This window comes from Epinephelus lanceolatus, chromosome 15 (assembly GCF_041903045.1).
Source record: "Epinephelus lanceolatus isolate andai-2023 chromosome 15, ASM4190304v1, whole genome shotgun sequence".
In the NCBI taxonomy this organism is placed as follows: Eukaryota; Metazoa; Chordata; class Actinopteri; order Perciformes; family Serranidae; genus Epinephelus; species Epinephelus lanceolatus.
In genome coordinates this window covers 8,362,802-8,381,094 of record NC_135748.1, presented here as the reverse complement: position 1 = coordinate 8,381,094, position 18,293 = coordinate 8,362,802, and the positions used below count along the sequence as shown (strand labels likewise).

Here is an 18,293-nt window from a genome sequence, read left to right as displayed (position 1 = left end):
TTATAGAGGACGACTACAACCTTACGGGGTGTACAGTCATGTTTGTGTTGCATGTCACTGGTTTGTTGACTACAAACTACATATTTTCCATGTCATGGCATTCATGGGGGAGAGGGAAATAGTAGATCCTTTGGATAACCTCCATTTACCCCTTTCATAGCAATGTCCAGAGTCAGACCAGGGCTGTACTATCCCTTGTTCAAGCCTTCTTTTGTCAGTTCAAACCAAGCCAGCCAACACGGGTCAATCCCAAGATGCACTCTCCAGGGCTGAAAAGTGAAGCCAACACAGAACTTCCAAAAACTGCAGTTCCTTGAATGGCCACTTGAGGCAGGCTCCAGAAGCAAGCCAATCCTCAAAGTCATCAATGTTAAAATGACCAAATTTACAGCATATATTTATGTACCCTGCCCGCTGCAAAACCTGTTTTCTTCTCTATTGCGGATTTCAAAAGTAGTTTTTCAATTTGGACTGTACAGACTTTCAGATATAAAGACAGGTTGAAAGAGCAACAAAACCTTGACTGTATTCACCCACGTTAGGGCCATGGTCACTAGACTCGGTTGCAGGATTTAACCTTAGAACAGACTTGTACGTCTCCTTGGAGACCAACAAAAATTGCCTGAGCTGACTATAATTCAAGTCATCCCGGCGGGGTATTGGGTTAAGTTTTCAACTAGCAATAATCACGTCTCAGTAAAACTTCATAGACTATGATATTGCCTCTGCGAAAGGATGCCCATTACCTCCACAAGATTAAAGTGGTCCTTGTCAAACACTCACAACACACATGGTGCATTTCTCTAACCTGATGGGGTGTACAGTAATGCTGATTTTGCATGTGATTGGCTTATTGACTACAAACCACGCCTATTCCATGTAGTGGCAGTCATGGGGGATGGGGGAAATACTAAACTCTTTGAATACCTTCTTTGTTAGACTACTGGGGTAAACCAAGATTACAAATAAAGGCATATTTAATCAAGGATCCAGGCTGTCTAAAACTGGTTAATGGTAGTCTGATGACTTAAAGACAGCTTGAGAAAGCACAGATCTTGGCTCATTCTTTCCATTATAGAGGACGATTACAACCTTACGGGGTGTACAGTCATGTTTGTGTTGCATGTCACTGGTTTGTTGACTACAAACTACATATATTCCATGTCATGGCATTCATGGGGGAGAGGGAAATAGTACATCCTTTGGATAACCTCCATTTACCCCTTTCATAGCAATGTCCAGAGTCAGACCGGGGGCCTGTATCACGAAGCAGGATTTTGTCTTAGCGAGGTAACTTCAGGGTTAACCCTGGGTTTTCGGTCTCACGAAGCCGGTTCAGTTCTTATCGGGGTAGATCACCATGGTAACTTACCCTGAACGGCTATCCTGCTCCGGAGCAGGGTAAGTTCAGGGTTGAATCTGATCCTGTAAAAAGCACCACCCACTGGCCAATCAGCTGTTCGGAAAAAAATGACTCCGCTGACAGAATTGCAGCCCAGTCATGACGGGAAGTTTAATTAATTTGATTGATTTTGATTTGAAAGTTTATTTTGAACATTAAAAAAGAAAAGAAAGCAACAACAACAGACAATGAAAAGATTGTTCAAAACGGAGTGGAAAGAAGTCGAACTTTCATCCCACCCCTTCATAAGAAAGAAACTGATCATTTGCGGACACTTAATAGCACCATTAATTAGTGCCAACATTTTGTTTTGTTGGAGGAAATGATCCCTGTTAAAGATAATGGGCCTAATTGACAGCTTTGCTGCTGGAAATGTGGAAAGTAGCCTATCATGTCTACACTTCATGGTGTTTGAGGGATTTTCCTTTTTGTTTTTTAAAGAGGGAGACTAGGTATATTTCTGCGCAGCTGTTAATTTCTAACACAGCTCAATATCAGGATGATTTTATTCAGACTATCAATTTGGTGTTGATATGATTTAATTGTGGCGTCAGCTTTAAGCTTTATTGTAGCATATATAACGTTATGACAAAGAAGACCAATTTATCAGACGCAATGATGTTAGACGATAATTGTAATACACGCAATTCATTTGCGCAGCATTGATTTCATGGGATTCAAGGGTGTGATCAGTGTCAGATGTACAGGTACAGGTACTGTAGCTACTTGAACCAGTGATGAGTAATTTAACCTACAAATCATTTTATTTGCTACCTTGTTTTGTCTTGATTTTTCCCTCTCTTCTCCTCTATTTCTTCTTTCCTGACCCGTTTTTTTTTCTTCTCTATCATGTGATTTCATTGATGTTTTGACAGGGGAATTTCTTTGATAAGCTTTTAGTGGCTTCTAACCTCTCCGGCACTTTTCTTTGTTTAATCTTGTAAATTTTATACTGTCTGTTTTTAACATTATGTGCAAATAAACTAATCTAAACTAAAACTAAACATTATTCATCCCGTTATGCGTTGCCACGCATGTTTCCTCCTCCTGCAGCTGCCACGGTGTTGGCCTTTTCTCTAATGTTGCTTTCCTCCTCCTCATATTTTAGTAGAGTTAATCTCTGATCCTCACGAGAAATACTTTTTTTCCTCACATACAGCGCTCTGTGAGGACGCTCAGTGAGGACGCTCAGTGAGGACGCTCAGTGACGCTGCGCTTCTCTCATGATTGTGATTGGTCCGCTGCGTGCGCGTTCACGGCTTTTGATAAAGCAACCCTGGGTTGATTTACCGAGTTGATATCCAGCGTCGTGATACCGATTATCCTGATTGCCATTGTTAGGGTTAGTCAACCCAGGATAGGTCTGGGTAACCCAGGAAAGGTTGATCTCGCTTCGTGATACAGGCCCCAGGGCTGTACTATCCCTTGTTCAAGCCTTCTTTTGTCAATTCAAACCAAGCCAGCCAACATGGGTAAATCCCAAGATGCACTCTCCAGGGCTGAAAAGTGAAGCCAACACAGAACTTCCAAAAACTGCAGTTCCTTGAATGGCCACTTGAGGCAGGCTCCAGAAGCAAGCCAATCCTCAAAGTCATCAATGTTAAAATGCCCAAATTTACGGCATATATTTATGTACCCAGCCCGCTGCAAAAAATGTTTTCTAGTCTATTACGGATTTCAAAAGCAGTTTTTCAATTTGGACTGTACAGACTTTCAGATATAAAGACAGGTTGAAAGAGCAAAAAAAAACCTTGACTGTATTCACCCATGTTAGGGCCATGGTCACTAGACTCGGGTGCAGGATTTAACCTTAGAACAGACTTGTACGTCTCCTTGGAGACCAACAAAAATTGCCTGAGCTGACTATATTTCAAGTCATCCCGGCGGGGTATTGGGTTAAGTTTTCAACTAGCAATAATCACGTCTCAGTAAAACTTCATAGACTATGATATTGCCTCTGCGAAAGGATGCCCATTACCTCCACAAGATTAAAGTGGTCCTTGTCAAACACTCACAACACACATGGTGCATTTCTCTAACCTGATGGGGTGTACAGTAATGCTGATTTTGCATGTGATTGGCTTACTGACTACAAACCACGCCTTTTCCATGTAGTGGCAGTCATGGGGGATGGGGGAAATACTAAACTCTTTGAATACCTTCTTTGTTAGACTACTGGGGTAAACCAAGATTACAAATAAAGGCATATTTAATCAAGGATCCAGGCTGTCTAAAACTGGTTAATGGTAGTCTGATGACTTAAAGACAGCTTGAGAAAGCACAGATCTTGGCTCATTCTTTCCATTATAGAGGACGACTACAACCTTACGGGGTGTACAGTCATGTTTGTGTTGCATGTCACTGGTTTGTTGACTACAAACTACATATTTTCCATGTCATGGCATTCATGGGGGAGAGGGAAATAGTAGATCCTTTGGATAACCTCCATTTACCCCTTTCATAGCAATGTCCAGAGTCAGACCAGGGCTGTACTATCCCTTGTTCAAGCCTTCTTTTGTCAGTTCAAACCAAGCCAGCCAACACGGGTCAATCCCAAAATGCACTCTCCAGGGCTGAAAAGTGAAGCCAACACAGAACTTCCAAAAACTGCAGTTCCTTGAATGGCCACTTGAGGCAGGCTCCAGAAGCAAGCCAATCCTCAAAGTCATCAATGTTAAAATGACCAAATTTACAGCATATATTTATGTACCCAGCCCGCTGCAAAACCTGTTTTCTTCTCTATTGCGGATTTCAAAAGTAGTTTTTCAAGTTGGACTGTACAGACTTTCAGATATAAAGACAGGTTGAAAGAGCAACAAAACCTTGACTGTATTCACCCATGTTAGGGCCATGGTCACTAGACTCGGGTGCAGGATTTAACCTTAGAACAGACTTGTACGTCTCTTTGGAGACCAACAAAAATTGCCTGAGCTGACTATATTTCAAGTCATCCCGGCGGGGTATTGGGTTAAGTTTTCAACTAGCAATAATCAGGTCTCAGTAAAACTTCATAGACTATGATATTGCCTCTGCGAAAGGATGCCCATTACCTCCACAAGATTAAAGTGGTCCTTGTCAAACACTCACAACACACATGGTGCATTTCTCTAACCTGATGGGGTGTACAGTAATGCTGATTTTGCATGTGATTGGCTTATTGACTACAAACCACGCCTTTTCCATGTAGTGGCAGTCATGGGGGATGGGGGAAATACTAAACTCTTTGAATACCTTCTTTGTTAGACTACTGGGGTAAACCAAGATTACAAATAAAGGCATATTTAATCAAGGATCCAGGCTGTCTAAAACTGGTTAATGGTAGTCTGATGACTTAAAGACAGCTTGAGAAAGCACAGATCTTGGCTCATTCTTTCCATTATAGAGGACGACTACAACCTTACGGGGTGTACAGTCATGTTTGTGTTGCATGTCACTGGTTTGGTGACTACAAACTACATATTATCCATGTCATGGCATTCATGGGGGAGAGGGAAATAGTAGATCCTTTGGATAACCTCCATTTACCCCTTTCATAGCAATGTCCAGAGTCAGACCGGGGGCCTGTATCACGAAGCAGGATTTTGTCTCAGCGAGGTAACTTCAGGGTTAACCCTGGGTTTTTGGTCTCACGAAGCCGGTTCAGTTCTTATTGGGGTAGATCACCATGGTAACTTACTCTGAACGGCTATCCTGCTCCGGAGCAGGGTAAGTTCAGGGTTGAATCTGATCCTGTAAAAAGCACCACCCACTGGCCAATCAGCTGTTCGGAAAAAAATGACTCCGCTGACAGAAATGCAGCCCAGTCATGATGGGAAGTTTAATTAATTTGATTGATTTTGATTTGAAAGTTTATTTTGAACATTAAAAAAGAAAAGAAAGCAACAACAACAGACAATGAAAAGATTGTTCAAAACGGAGTGGAAAGGAGTCGAACTTTCATCCCACCCCTTCATAAGAAAGAAACTGATCATTTGCGGACACTTAATAGCACCATTAATTAGTGCCAACATTTTGTTTTGTTGGAGGAAATGATCCCTGTTAAAGATAATGGGCCTAATTGACAGCTTTGCTGCTGGAAATGTGGAAAGTAGCCTATCATGTCTACACTTCATGGTGTTTGAGGGATTTTCCTTTTTGTTTTTTAAAGAGGGAGACTAGGTATATTTCTGCGCAGCTGTTAATTTCTAACACAGCTCAATATCAGGATGATTTTATTCAGACTATCAATTTGGTGTTGATATGATTTAATTGTGGCGTCAGCTTTAAGCTTTATTGTAGCATATATAACGTTATGACAAAGAAGACCAATTTATCAGACGCTATGATGTTAGACGATAATTGTAATACACGCAATTCATCTGCGCAGCATTGATTTCATGGGATTCAAGGGTGTGATCAGTGTCAGATGTACAGGTACAGGTACTGTAGCTACTTGAACCAGTGATGAGTAATTTAACCTACACATCATTTTATTTGCTACCTTGTTTTGTCTTGATTTTTCCCTCTCTCCTCCTCTATTTCTTCTTTCCTGACCCGTTTTTTTTCCTTCTCTATCATGTGATTTCATTGATGTTTTGACAGGGGAATTTCTTTGATAAGCTTTTAGTGGCTTCTAACCTCTCCGGCACTTTTCTTTGTTTAATCTTGTAAATTTTATACTGTCTGTTTTTAACATTATGTGCAAATAAACTAATCTAAACTAAAACTAAACATTATTCATCCCGTTATGCGTTGCCACGCATGTTTCCTCCTCCTGCAGCTGCCACGGTGTTGGCCTTTTCTCTAATGTTGCTTTCCTCCTCCTCATATTTTAGTAGAGTTAATCTCTGATCCTCACGAGAAATACTTTTTTTCCTCACATACAGCGCTCTGTGAGGACGCTCAGTGAGGACGCTCAGTGAGGACGCTCAGTGACGCTGCGCTTCTCTCATGATTGTGATTGGTCCGCTGCGTGCGCGTTCACGGCTTTTGATAAAGCAACCCTGGGTTGATTTACCGAGTTGATATCCAGCGTCGTGATACCGATTATCCTGATTGCCATTGTTAGGGTTAGTCAACCCAGGATAGGTCTGGGTAACCCAGGAAAGGTTGATCTCGCTTCGTGATACAGGCCCCAGGGCTGTACTATCCCTTGTTCAAGCCTTCTTTTGTCAATTCAAACCAAGCCAGCCAACATGGGTAAATCCCAAGATGCACTCTCCAGGGCTGAAAAGTGAAGCCAACACAGAACTTCCAAAAACTGCAGTTCCTTGAATGGCCACTTGAGGCAGGCTCCAGAAGCAAGCCAATCCTCAAAGTCATCAATGTTAAAATGCCCAAATTTACGGCATATATTTATGTACCCAGCCCGCTGCAAAAAATGTTTTCTAGTCTATTACGGATTTCAAAAGCAGTTTTTCAATTTGGACTGTACAGACTTTCAGATATAAAGACAGGTTGAAAGAGCAAAAAAAAACCTTGACTGTATTCACCCATGTTAGGGCCATGGTCACTAGACTCGGGTGCAGGATTTAACCTTAGAACAGACTTGTACGTCTCCTTGGAGACCAACAAAAATTGCCTGAGCTGACTATATTTCAAGTCATCCCGGCGGGGTATTGGGTTAAGTTTTCAACTAGCAATAATCAGGTCTCAGTAAAACTTCATAGACTATGATATTGCCTCTGCGAAAGGATGCCCATTACCTCCACAAGATTAAAGTGGTCCTTGTCAAACACTCACAACACACATGGTGCATTTCTCTAACCTGATGGGGTGTACAGTAATGCTGATTTTGCATGTGATTGGCTTACTGACTACAAACCACGCCCTTTCCATGTAGTGGCAGTCATGGGGGATGGGGGAAATACTAAACTCTTTGAATACCTTCTTTGTTAGACTACTGGGGTAAACCAAGATTACAAATAAAGGCATATTTAATCAAGGATCCAGGCTGTCTAAAACTGGTTAATGGTAGTCTGATGACTTAAAGACAGCTTGAGAAAGCACAGATCTTGGCTCATTCTTTCCATTATAGAGGACGACTACAACCTTACGGGGTGTACAGTCATGTTTGTGTTGCATGTCACTGGTTTGTTGACTACAAACTACATATTTTCCATGTCATGGCATTCATGGGGGAGAGGGAAATAGTAGATCCTTTGGATAACCTCCATTTACCCCTTTCATAGCAATGTCCAGAGTCAGACCAGGGCTGTACTATCCCTTGTTCAAGCCTTCTTTTGTCAGTTCAAACCAAGCCAGCCAACACGGGTCAATCTCAAAATGCACTCTCCAGGGCTGAAAAGTGAAGCCAACACAGAACTTCCAAAAACTGCAGTTCCTTGAATGGCCACTTGAGGCAGGCTCCAGAAGCAAGCCAATCCTCAAAGTCATCAATGTTAAAATGACCAAATTTACAGCATATATTTATGTACCCAGCCCGCTGCAAAACCTGTTTTCTTCTCTATTGCGGATTTCAAAAGTAGTTTTTCAAGTTGGACTGTACAGACTTTGAGATATAAAGACAGGTTGAAAGAGCAACAAAACCTTGACTGTATTCACCCATGTTAGGGCCATGGTCACTAGACTCGGGTGCAGGATTTAACCTTAGAACAGACTTGTACGTCTCTTTGGAGACCAACAAAAATTGCCTGAGCTGACTATATTTCAAGTCATCCCGGCGGGGTATTGGGTTAAGTTTTCAACTAGCAATAATCACGTCTCAGTAAAACTTCATAGACTATGATATTGCCTCTGCGAAAGGATGCCCATTACCTCCACAAGATTAAAGTGGTCCTTGTCAAACACTCACAACACACATGGTGCATTTCTCTAACCTGATGGGGTGTACAGTAATGCTGATTTTGCATGTGATTGGCTTATTGACTACAAACCACGCCTTTTCCATGTAGTGGCAGTCATGGGGGATGGGGGAAATACTAAACTCTTTGAATACCTTCTTTGTTAGACTACTGGGGTAAACCAAGATTACAAATAAAGGCATATTTAATCAAGGATCCAGGCTGTCTAAAACTGGTTAATGGTAGTCTGATGACTTAAAGACAGCTTGAGAAAGCACAGATCTTGGCTCATTCTTTCCATTATAGAGGACGACTACAACCTTACGGGGTGTACAGTCATGTTTGTGTTGCATGTCACTGGTTTGGTGACTACAAACTACATATTTTCCATGTCATGGCATTCATGGGGGAGAGGGAAATAGTAGATCCTTTGGATAACCTCCATTTACCCCTTTCATAGCAATGTCCAGAGTCAGACCGGGGGCCTGTATCACGAAGCAGGATTTTGTCTCAGCGAGGTAACTTCAGGGTTAACCCTGGGTTTTTGGTCTCACGAAGCCGGTTCAGTTCTTATTGGGGTAGATCACCATGGTAACTTACTCTGAACGGCTATCCTGCTCCGGAGCAGGGTAAGTTCAGGGTTGAATCTGATCCTGTAAAAAGCACCACCCACTGGCCAATCAGCTGTTCGGAAAAAAATGACTCCGCTGACAGAAATGCAGCCCAGTCATGATGGGAAGTTTAATTAATTTGATTGATTTTGATTTGAAAGTTTATTTTGAACATTAAAAAAGAAAAGAAAGCAACAACAACAGACAATGAAAAGATTGTTCAAAACGGAGTGGAAAGGAGTCGAACTTTCATCCCACCCCTTCATAAGAAAGAAACTGATCATTTGCGGACACTTAATAGCACCATTAATTAGTGCCAACATTTTGTTTTGTTGGAGGAAATGATCCCTGTTAAAGATAATGGGCCTAATTGACAGCTTTGCTGCTGGAAATGTGGAAAGTAGCCTATCATGTCTACACTTCATGGTGTTTGAGGGATTTTCCTTTTTGTTTTTTAAAGAGGGAGACTAGGTATATTTCTGCGCAGCTGTTAATTTCTAACACAGCTCAATATCAGGATGATTTTATTCAGACTATCAATTTGGTGTTGATATGATTTAATTGTGGCGTCAGCTTTAAGCTTTATTGTAGCATATATAACGTTATGACAAAGAAGACCAATTTATCAGACGCAATGATGTTAGACGATAATTGTAATACACGCAATTCATCTGCGCAGCATTGATTTCATGGGATTCAAGGGTGTGATCAGTGTCAGATGTACAGGTAGAGGTACTGTAGCTACTTGAACCAGTGATGAGTAATTTAACCTACACATCATTTTATTTGCTACCTTGTTTTGTCTTGATTTTTCCCTCTCTCCTCCTCTATTTCTTCTTTCCTGACCCGTTTTTTTTCCTTCTCTATCATGTGATTTCATTGATGTTTTGACAGGGGAATTTCTTTGATAAGCTTTTAGTGGCTTCTTACCTCTCCGGCACTTTTCTTTGTTTAATCTTGTAAATTTTATACTGTCTGTTTTTAACATTATGTGCAAATAAACTAATCTAAACTAAAACTAAACATTATTCATCCCGTTATGCGTTGCCACGCATGTTTCCTCCTCCTGCAGCTGCCACGGTGTTGGCCTTTTCTCTAATGTTGCTTTCCTCCTCCTCATATTTTAGTAGAGTTAATCTCTGATCCTCACGAGAAATACTTTTTTTCCTCACATACAGCGCTCTGTGAGGACGCTCAGTGAGGACGCTCAGTGAGGACGCTCAGTGACGCTGCGCTTCTCTCATGATTGTGATTGGTCCGCTGCGTGCGCGTTCACGGCTTTTGATAAAGCAACCCTGGGTTGATTTACCGAGTTGATATCCAGCGTCGTGATACCGATTATCCTGATTGCCATTGTTAGGGTTAGTCAACCCAGGATAGGTCTGGGTAACCCAGGAAAGGTTGATCTCGCTTCGTGATACAGGCCCCAGGGCTGTACTATCCCTTGTTCAAGCCTTCTTTTGTCAATTCAAACCAAGCCAGCCAACATGGGTAAATCCCAAGATGCACTCTCCAGGGCTGAAAAGTGAAGCCAACACAGAACTTCCAAAAACTGCAGTTCCTTGAATGGCCACTTGAGGCAGGCTCCAGAAGCAAGCCAATCCTCAAAGTCATCAATGTTAAAATGCCCAAATTTACGGCATATATTTATGTACCCAGCCCGCTGCAAAAAATGTTTTCTAGTCTATTACGGATTTCAAAAGCAGTTTTTCAATTTGGACTGTACAGACTTTCAGATATAAAGACAGGTTGAAAGAGCAAAAAAAAACCTTGACTGTATTCACCCATGTTAGGGCCATGGTCACTAGACTCTGGTGCAGGATTTAACCTTAGAACAGACTTGTACGTCTCCTTGGAGACCAACAAAAATTGCCTGAGCTGACTATATTTCAAGTCATCCCGGCAGGGTATTGGGTTAAGTTTTCAACTAGCAATAATCACGTCTCAGTAAAACTTCATAGACTATGATATTGCCTCTGCGAAAGGATGCCCATTACCTCCACAAGATTAAAGTGGTCCTTGTCAAACACTCACAACACACATGGTGCATTTCTCTAACCTGATGGGGTGTACAGTAATGCTGATTTTGCATGTGATTGGCTTACTGACTACAAACCACGCCCTTTCCATGTAGTGGCAGTCATGGGGGATGGGGGAAATACTAAACTCTTTGAATACCTTCTTTGTTAGACTACTGGGGTAAACCAAGATTACAAATAAAGGCATATTTAATCAAGGATCCAGGCTGTCTAAAACTGGTTAATGGTAGTCTGATGACTTAAAGACAGCTTGAGAAAGCACAGATCTTGGCTCATTCTTTCCATTATAGAGGACGACTACAACCTTACGGGGTGTACAGTCATGTTTGTGTTGCATGTCACTGGTTTGTTGACTACAAACTACATATTTTCCATGTCATGGCATTCATGGGGGAGAGGGAAATAGTAGATCCTTTGGATAACCTCCATTTACCCCTTTCATAGCAATGTCCAGAGTCAGACCAGGGCTGTACTATCCCTTGTTCAAGCCTTCTTTTGTCAGTTCAAACCAAGCCAGCCAACACGGGTCAATCCCAAGATGCACTCTCCAGGGCTGAAAAGTGAAGCCAACACAGAACTTCCAAAAACTGCAGTTCCTTGAATGGCCACTTGAGGCAGGCTCCAGAAGCAAGCCAATCCTCAAAGTCATCAATGTTAAAATGACCAAATTTACAGCATATATTTATGTACCCAGCCCGCTGCAAAACCTGTTTTCTTCTCTATTGCGGATTTCAAAAGTAGTTTTTCAAGTTGGACTGTACAGACTTTGAGATATAAAGACAGGTTGAAAGAGCAACAAAACCTTGACTGTATTCACCCATGTTAGGGCCATGGTCACTAGACTCGGGTGCAGGATTTAACCTTAGAACAGACTTGTACGTCTCTTTGGAGACCAACAAAAATTGCCTGAGCTGACTATATTTCAAGTCATCCCGGCGGGGTATTGGGTTAAGTTTTCAACTAGCAATAATCACGTCTCAGTAAAACTTCATAGACTATGATATTGCCTCTGCGAAAGGATGCCCATTACCTCCACAAGATTAAAGTGGTCCTTGTCAAACACTCACAACACACATGGTGCATTTCTCTAACCTGATGGGGTGTACAGTAATGCTGATTTTGCATGTGATTGGCTTATTGACTACAAACCACGCCTTTTCCATGTAGTGGCAGTCATGGGGGATGGGGGAAATACTAAACTCTTTGAATACCTTCTTTGTTAGACTACTGGGGTAAACCAAGATTACAAATAAAGGCATATTTAATCAAGGATCCAGGCTGTCTAAAACTGGTTAATGGTAGTCTGATGACTTAAAGACAGCTTGAGAAAGCACAGATCTTGGCTCATTCTTTCCATTATAGAGGACGACTACAACCTTACGGGGTGTACAGTCATGTTTGTGTTGCATGTCACTGGTTTGGTGACTACAAACTACATATTTTCCATGTCATGGCATTCATGGGGGAGAGGGAAATAGTAGATCCTTTGGATAACCTCCATTTACCCCTTTCATAGCAATGTCCAGAGTCAGACCGGGGGCCTGTATCACGAAGCAGGATTTTGTCTCAGCGAGGTAACTTCAGGGTTAACCCTGGGTTTTTGGTCTCACGAAGCCGGTTCAGTTCTTATTGGGGTAGATCACCATGGTAACTTACTCTGAACGGCTATCCTGCTCCGGAGCAGGGTAAGTTCAGGGTTGAATCTGATCCTGTAAAAAGCACCACCCACTGGCCAATCAGCTGTTCGGAAAAAAATGACTCCGCTGACAGAAATGCAGCCCAGTCATGATGGGAAGTTTAATTAATTTGATTGATTTTGATTTGAAAGTTTATTTTGAACATTAAAAAAGAAAAGAAAGCAACAACAACAGACAATGAAAAGATTGTTCAAAACGGAGTGGAAAGGAGTCGAACTTTCATCCCACCCCTTCATAAGAAAGAAACTGATCATTTGCGGACACTTAATAGCACCATTAATTAGTGCCAACATTTTGTTTTGTTGGAGGAAATGATCCCTGTTAAAGATAATGGGCCTAATTGACAGCTTTGCTGCTGGAAATGTGGAAAGTAGCCTATCATGTCTACACTTCATGGTGTTTGAGGGATTTTCCTTTTTGTTTTTTAAAGAGGGAGACTAGGTATATTTCTGCGCAGCTGTTAATTTCTAACACAGCTCAATATCAGGATGATTTTATTCAGACTATCAATTTGGTGTTGATATGATTTAATTGTGGCGTCAGCTTTAAGCTTTATTGTAGCATATATAACGTTATGACAAAGAAGACCAATTTATCAGACGCAATGATGTTAGACGATAATTGTAATACACGCAATTCATCTGCGCAGCATTGATTTCATGGGATTCAAGGGTGTGATCAGTGTCAGATGTACAGGTAGAGGTACTGTAGCTACTTGAACCAGTGATGAGTAATTTAACCTACACATCATTTTATTTGCTACCTTGTTTTGTCTTGATTTTTCCCTCTCTCCTCCTCTATTTCTTCTTTCCTGACCCGTTTTTTTTCCTTCTCTATCATGTGATTTCATTGATGTTTTGACAGGGGAATTTCTTTGATAAGCTTTTAGTGGCTTCTAACCTCTCCGGCACTTTTCTTTGTTTAATCTTGTAAATTTTATACTGTCTGTTTTTAACATTATGTGCAAATAAACTAATCTAAACTAAAACTAAACATTATTCATCCCGTTATGCGTTGCCACGCATGTTTCCTCCTCCTGCAGCTGCCACGGTGTTGGCCTTTTCTCTAATGTTGCTTTCCTCCTCCTCATATTTTAGTAGAGTTAATCTCTGATCCTCACGAGAAATACTTTTTTTCCTCACATACAGCGCTCTGTGAGGACGCTCAGTGAGGACGCTCAGTGAGGACGCTCAGTGACGCTGCGCTTCTCTCATGATTGTGATTGGTCCGCTGCGTGCGCGTTCACGGCTTTTGATAAAGCAACCCTGGGTTGATTTACCGAGTTGATATCCAGCGTCGTGATACCGATTATCCTGATTGCCATTGTTAGGGTTAGTCAACCCAGGATAGGTCTGGGTAACCCAGGAAAGGTTGATCTCGCTTCGTGATACAGGCCCCAGGGCTGTACTATCCCTTGTTCAAGCCTTCTTTTGTCAATTCAAACCAAGCCAGCCAACATGGGTAAATCCCAAGATGCACTCTCCAGGGCTGAAAAGTGAAGCCAACACAGAACTTCCAAAAACTGCAGTTCCTTGAATGGCCACTTGAGGCAGGCTCCAGAAGCAAGCCAATCCTCAAAGTCATCAATGTTAAAATGCCCAAATTTACGGCATATATTTATGTACCCAGCCCGCTGCAAAAAATGTTTTCTAGTCTATTACGGATTTCAAAAGCAGTTTTTCAATTTGGACTGTACAGACTTTCAGATATAAAGACAGGTTGAAAGAGCAAAAAAAAACTTGACTGTATTCACCCATGTTAGGGCCATGGTCACTAGACTCGGGTGCAGGATTTAACCTTAGAACAGACTTGTACGTCTCCTTGGAGACCAACAAAAATTGCCTGAGCTGACTATATTTCAAGTCATCCCGGCAGGGTATTGGGTTAAGTTTTCAACTAGCAATAATCACGTCTCAGTAAAACTTCATAGACTATGATATTGCCTCTGCGAAAGGATGCCCATTACCTCCACAAGATTAAAGTGGTCCTTGTCAAACACTCACAACACACATGGTGCATTTCTCTAACCTGATGGGGTGTACAGTAATGCTGATTTTGCATGTGATTGGCTTACTGACTACAAACCACGCCCTTTCCATGTAGTGGCAGTCATGGGGGATGGGGGAAATACTAAACTCTTTGAATACCTTCTTTGTTAGACTACTGGGGTAAACCAAGATTACAAATAAAGGCATATTTAATCAAGGATCCAGGCTGTCTAAAACTGGTTAAAGTAGTCTGATGACTTAAAGACAGCTTGAGAAAGCACAGATCTTGGCTCATTCTTTCCATTATAGAGGACGACTACAACCTTACGGGGTGTACAGTCATGTTTGTGTTGCATGTCACTGGTTTGTTGACTACAAACTACATATTTTCCATGTCATGGCATTCATGGGGGAGAGGGAAATAGTAGATCCTTTGGATAACCTCCATTTACCCCTTTCATAGCAATGTCCAGAGTCAGACCAGGGCTGTACTATCCCTTGTTCAAGCCTTCTTTTGTCAGTTCAAACCAAGCCAGCCAAAACGGGTCAATCCCAAAATGCACTCTCCAGGGCTGAAAAGTGAAGCCAACACAGAACTTCCAAAAACTGCAGTTCCTTGAATGGCCACTTGAGGCAGGCTCCAGAAGCAAGCCAATCCTCAAAGTCATCAATGTTAAAATGCCCAAATTTACAGCATATATTTATGTACCCAGCCCGCTGCAAAACCTGTTTTCTTCTCTATTGCGGATTTCAAAAGTAGTTTTTCAAGTTGGACTGTACAGACTTTCAGATATAAAGACAGGTTGAAAGAGCAACAAAACCTTGACTGTATTCACCCATGTTAGGGCCATGGTCACTAGACTCGGGTGCAGGATTTAACCTTAGAACAGACTTGTACGTCTCTTTGGAGACCAACAAAAATTGCCTGAGCTGACTATATTTCAAGTCATCCCGGCGGGGTATTGGGTTAAGTTTTCAACTAGCAATAATCACGTCTCAGTAAAACTTCATAGACTATGATATTGCCTCTGCGAAAGGATGCCCATTACCTCCACAAGATTAAAGTGGTCCTTGTCAAACACTCACAACACACATGGTGCATTTCTCTAACCTGATGGGGTGTACAGTAATGCTGATTTTGCATGTGATTGGCTTATTGACTACAAACCACGCCTTTTCCATGTAGTGGCAGTCATGGGGGATGGGGGAAATACTAAACTCTTTGAATACCTTCTTTGTTAGACTACTGGGGTAAACCAAGATTACAAATAAAGGCATATTTAATCAAGGATCCAGGCTGTCTAAAACTGGTTAATGGTAGTCTGATGACTTAAAGACAGCTTGAGAAAGCACAGATCTTGGCTCATTCTTTCCATTATAGAGGACGACTACAACCTTACGGGGTGTACAGTCATGTTTGTGTTGCATGTCACTGGTTTGGTGACTACAAACTACATATTTTCCATGTCATGGCATTCATGGGGGAGAGGGAAATAGTAGATCCTTTGGATAACCTCCATTTACCCCTTTCATAGCAATGTCCAGAGTCAGACCGGGGGCCTGTATCACGAAGCAGGATTTTGTCTCAGCGAGGTAACTTCAGGGTTAACCCTGGGTTTTTGGTCTCACGAAGCCGGTTCAGTTCTTATTGGGGTAGATCACCATGGTAACTTACTCTGAACGGCTATCCTGCTCCGGAGCAGGGTAAGTTCAGGGTTGAATCTGATCCTGTAAAAAGCACCACCCACTGGCCAATCAGCTGTTCGGAAAAAAATGACTCCGCTGACAGAAATGCAGCCCAGTCATGATGGGAAGTTTAATTAATTTGATTGATTTTGATTTGAAAGTTTATTTTGAACATTAAAAAAGAAAAGAAAGCAACAACAACAGACAATGAAAAGATTGTTCAAAACGGAGTGGAAAGGAGTCGAACTTTCATCCCACCCCTTCATAAGAAAGAAACTGATCATTTGCGGACACTTAATAGCACCATTAATTAGTGCCAACATTTTGTTTTGTTGGAGGAAATGATCCCTGTTAAAGATAATGGGCCTAATTGACAGCTTTGCTGCTGGAAATGTGGAAAGTAGCCTATCATGTCTACACTTCATGGTGTTTGAGGGATTTTCCTTTTTGTTTTTTAAAGAGGGAGACTAGGTATATTTCTGCGCAGCTGTTAATTTCTAACACAGCTCAATATCAGGATGATTTTATTCAGACTATCAATTTGGTGTTGATATGATTTAATTGTGGCGTCAGCTTTAAGCTTTATTGTAGCATATATAACGTTATGACAAAGAAGACCAATTTATCAGACGCAATGATGTTAGACGATAATTGTAATACACGCAATTCATCTGCGCAGCATTGATTTCATGGGATTCAAGGGTGTGATCAGTGTCAGATGTACAGGTAGAGGTACTGTAGCTACTTGAACCAGTGATGAGTAATTTAACCTACACATCATTTTATTTGCTACCTTGTTTTGTCTTGATTTTTCCCTCTCTCCTCCTCTATTTCTTCTTTCCTGACCCGTTTTTTTTCCTTCTCTATCATGTGATTTCATTGATGTTTTGACAGGGGAATTTCTTTGATAAGCTTTTAGTGGCTTCTAACCTCTCCGGCACTTTTCTTTGTTTAATCTTGTAAATTTTATACTGTCTGTTTTTAACATTATGTGCAAATAAACTAATCTAAACTAAAACTAAACATTATTCATCCCGTTATGCGTTGCCACGCATGTTTCCTCCTCCTGCAGCTGCCACGGTGTTGGCCTTTTCTCTAATGTTGCTTTCCTCCTCCTCATATTTTAGTAGAGTTAATCTCTGATCCTCACGAGAAATACTTTTTTTCCTCACATACAGCGCTCTGTGAGGACGCTCAGTGAGGACGCTCAGTGAGGACGCTCAGTGACGCTGCGCTTCTCTCATGATTGTGATTGGTCCGCTGCGTGCGCGTTCACGGCTTTTGATAAAGCAACCCTGGGTTGATTTACCGAGTTGATATCCAGCGTCGTGATACCGATTATCCTGATTGCCATTGTTAGGGTTAGTCAACCCAGGATAGGTCTGGGTAACCCAGGAAAGGTTGATCTCGCTTCGTGATACAGGCCCCAGGGCTGTACTATCCCTTGTTCAAGCCTTCTTTTGTCAATTCAAACCAAGCCAGCCAACATGGGTAAATCCCAAGATGCACTCTCCAGGGCTGAAAAGTGAAGCCAACACAGAACTTCCAAAAACTGCAGTTCCTTGAATGGCCACTTGAGGCAGGCTCCAGAAGCAAGCCAATCCTCAAAGTCATCAATGTTAAAATGCCCAAATTTACGGCATATATTTATGTACCCAGCCCGCTGCAAAAAATGTTTGCTAGTCTATTACGGATTTCAAAAGCAGTTTTTCAATTTGGACTGTACAGACTTTCAGATATAAAGACAGGTTGAAAGAGCAAAAAAAACCCTTGACTGTATTCACCCATGTTAGGGCCATGGTCACTAGACTCGGGTGCAGGATTTAACCTTAGAACAGACTTGTACGTCTCCTTGGAGACCAACAAAAATTGCCTGAGCTGACTATATTTCAAGTCATCCCGGCGGGGTATTGGGTTAAGTTTTCAACTAGCAATAATCACGTCTCAGTAAAACTTCATAGACTATGATATTGCCTCTGCGAAAGGATGCCCATTACCTCCACAAGATTAAAGTGGTCCTTGTCAAACACTCACAACACACATGGTGCATTTCTCTAACCTGATGGGGTGTACAGTAATGCTGATTTT

The 18,293-nt window shown here is 41.7% G+C and overlaps 10 non-coding genes across 10 annotated transcripts; all 10 read right to left on the bottom strand.

The window, feature by feature from the left end:
* Nucleotides 1–596: 596 nt before the first annotated feature.
* LOC144467190 (U4 spliceosomal RNA) lies at nt 597–737 on the bottom strand. Its single transcript, XR_013493552.1, has one exon. It is a non-coding gene; the product is annotated as a U4 spliceosomal RNA (small nuclear RNA).
* Nucleotides 738–3,230: 2,493 nt separating this feature from the next.
* LOC144467184 (U4 spliceosomal RNA) lies at nt 3,231–3,371 on the bottom strand. The gene has a single exon (XR_013493546.1). It is a non-coding gene; the product is annotated as a U4 spliceosomal RNA (small nuclear RNA).
* Nucleotides 3,372–4,302: 931 nt separating this feature from the next.
* Nucleotides 4,303–4,443, bottom strand: LOC144467137 (U4 spliceosomal RNA). The gene has a single exon (XR_013493499.1). It is a non-coding gene; the product is annotated as a U4 spliceosomal RNA (small nuclear RNA).
* A 2,493-nt stretch (nt 4,444–6,936) lies between these two features.
* Nucleotides 6,937–7,077, bottom strand: LOC144467140 (U4 spliceosomal RNA). The gene has a single exon (XR_013493502.1). It is a non-coding gene; the product is annotated as a U4 spliceosomal RNA (small nuclear RNA).
* Nucleotides 7,078–8,008: 931 nt separating this feature from the next.
* LOC144467159 (U4 spliceosomal RNA) lies at nt 8,009–8,149 on the bottom strand. Its single transcript, XR_013493521.1, has one exon. It is a non-coding gene; the product is annotated as a U4 spliceosomal RNA (small nuclear RNA).
* A 2,493-nt stretch (nt 8,150–10,642) lies between these two features.
* Nucleotides 10,643–10,783, bottom strand: LOC144467122 (U4 spliceosomal RNA). The gene has a single exon (XR_013493484.1). It is a non-coding gene; the product is annotated as a U4 spliceosomal RNA (small nuclear RNA).
* A 931-nt stretch (nt 10,784–11,714) lies between these two features.
* Nucleotides 11,715–11,855, bottom strand: LOC144467158 (U4 spliceosomal RNA). The gene has a single exon (XR_013493520.1). It is a non-coding gene; the product is annotated as a U4 spliceosomal RNA (small nuclear RNA).
* A 2,492-nt stretch (nt 11,856–14,347) lies between these two features.
* LOC144467121 (U4 spliceosomal RNA) lies at nt 14,348–14,488 on the bottom strand. Its single transcript, XR_013493483.1, has one exon. It is a non-coding gene; the product is annotated as a U4 spliceosomal RNA (small nuclear RNA).
* A 930-nt stretch (nt 14,489–15,418) lies between these two features.
* LOC144467157 (U4 spliceosomal RNA) lies at nt 15,419–15,559 on the bottom strand. Its single transcript, XR_013493519.1, has one exon. It is a non-coding gene; the product is annotated as a U4 spliceosomal RNA (small nuclear RNA).
* Nucleotides 15,560–18,052: 2,493 nt separating this feature from the next.
* Nucleotides 18,053–18,193, bottom strand: LOC144467183 (U4 spliceosomal RNA). Its single transcript, XR_013493545.1, has one exon. It is a non-coding gene; the product is annotated as a U4 spliceosomal RNA (small nuclear RNA).
* Nucleotides 18,194–18,293: the final 100 nt, after the last annotated feature.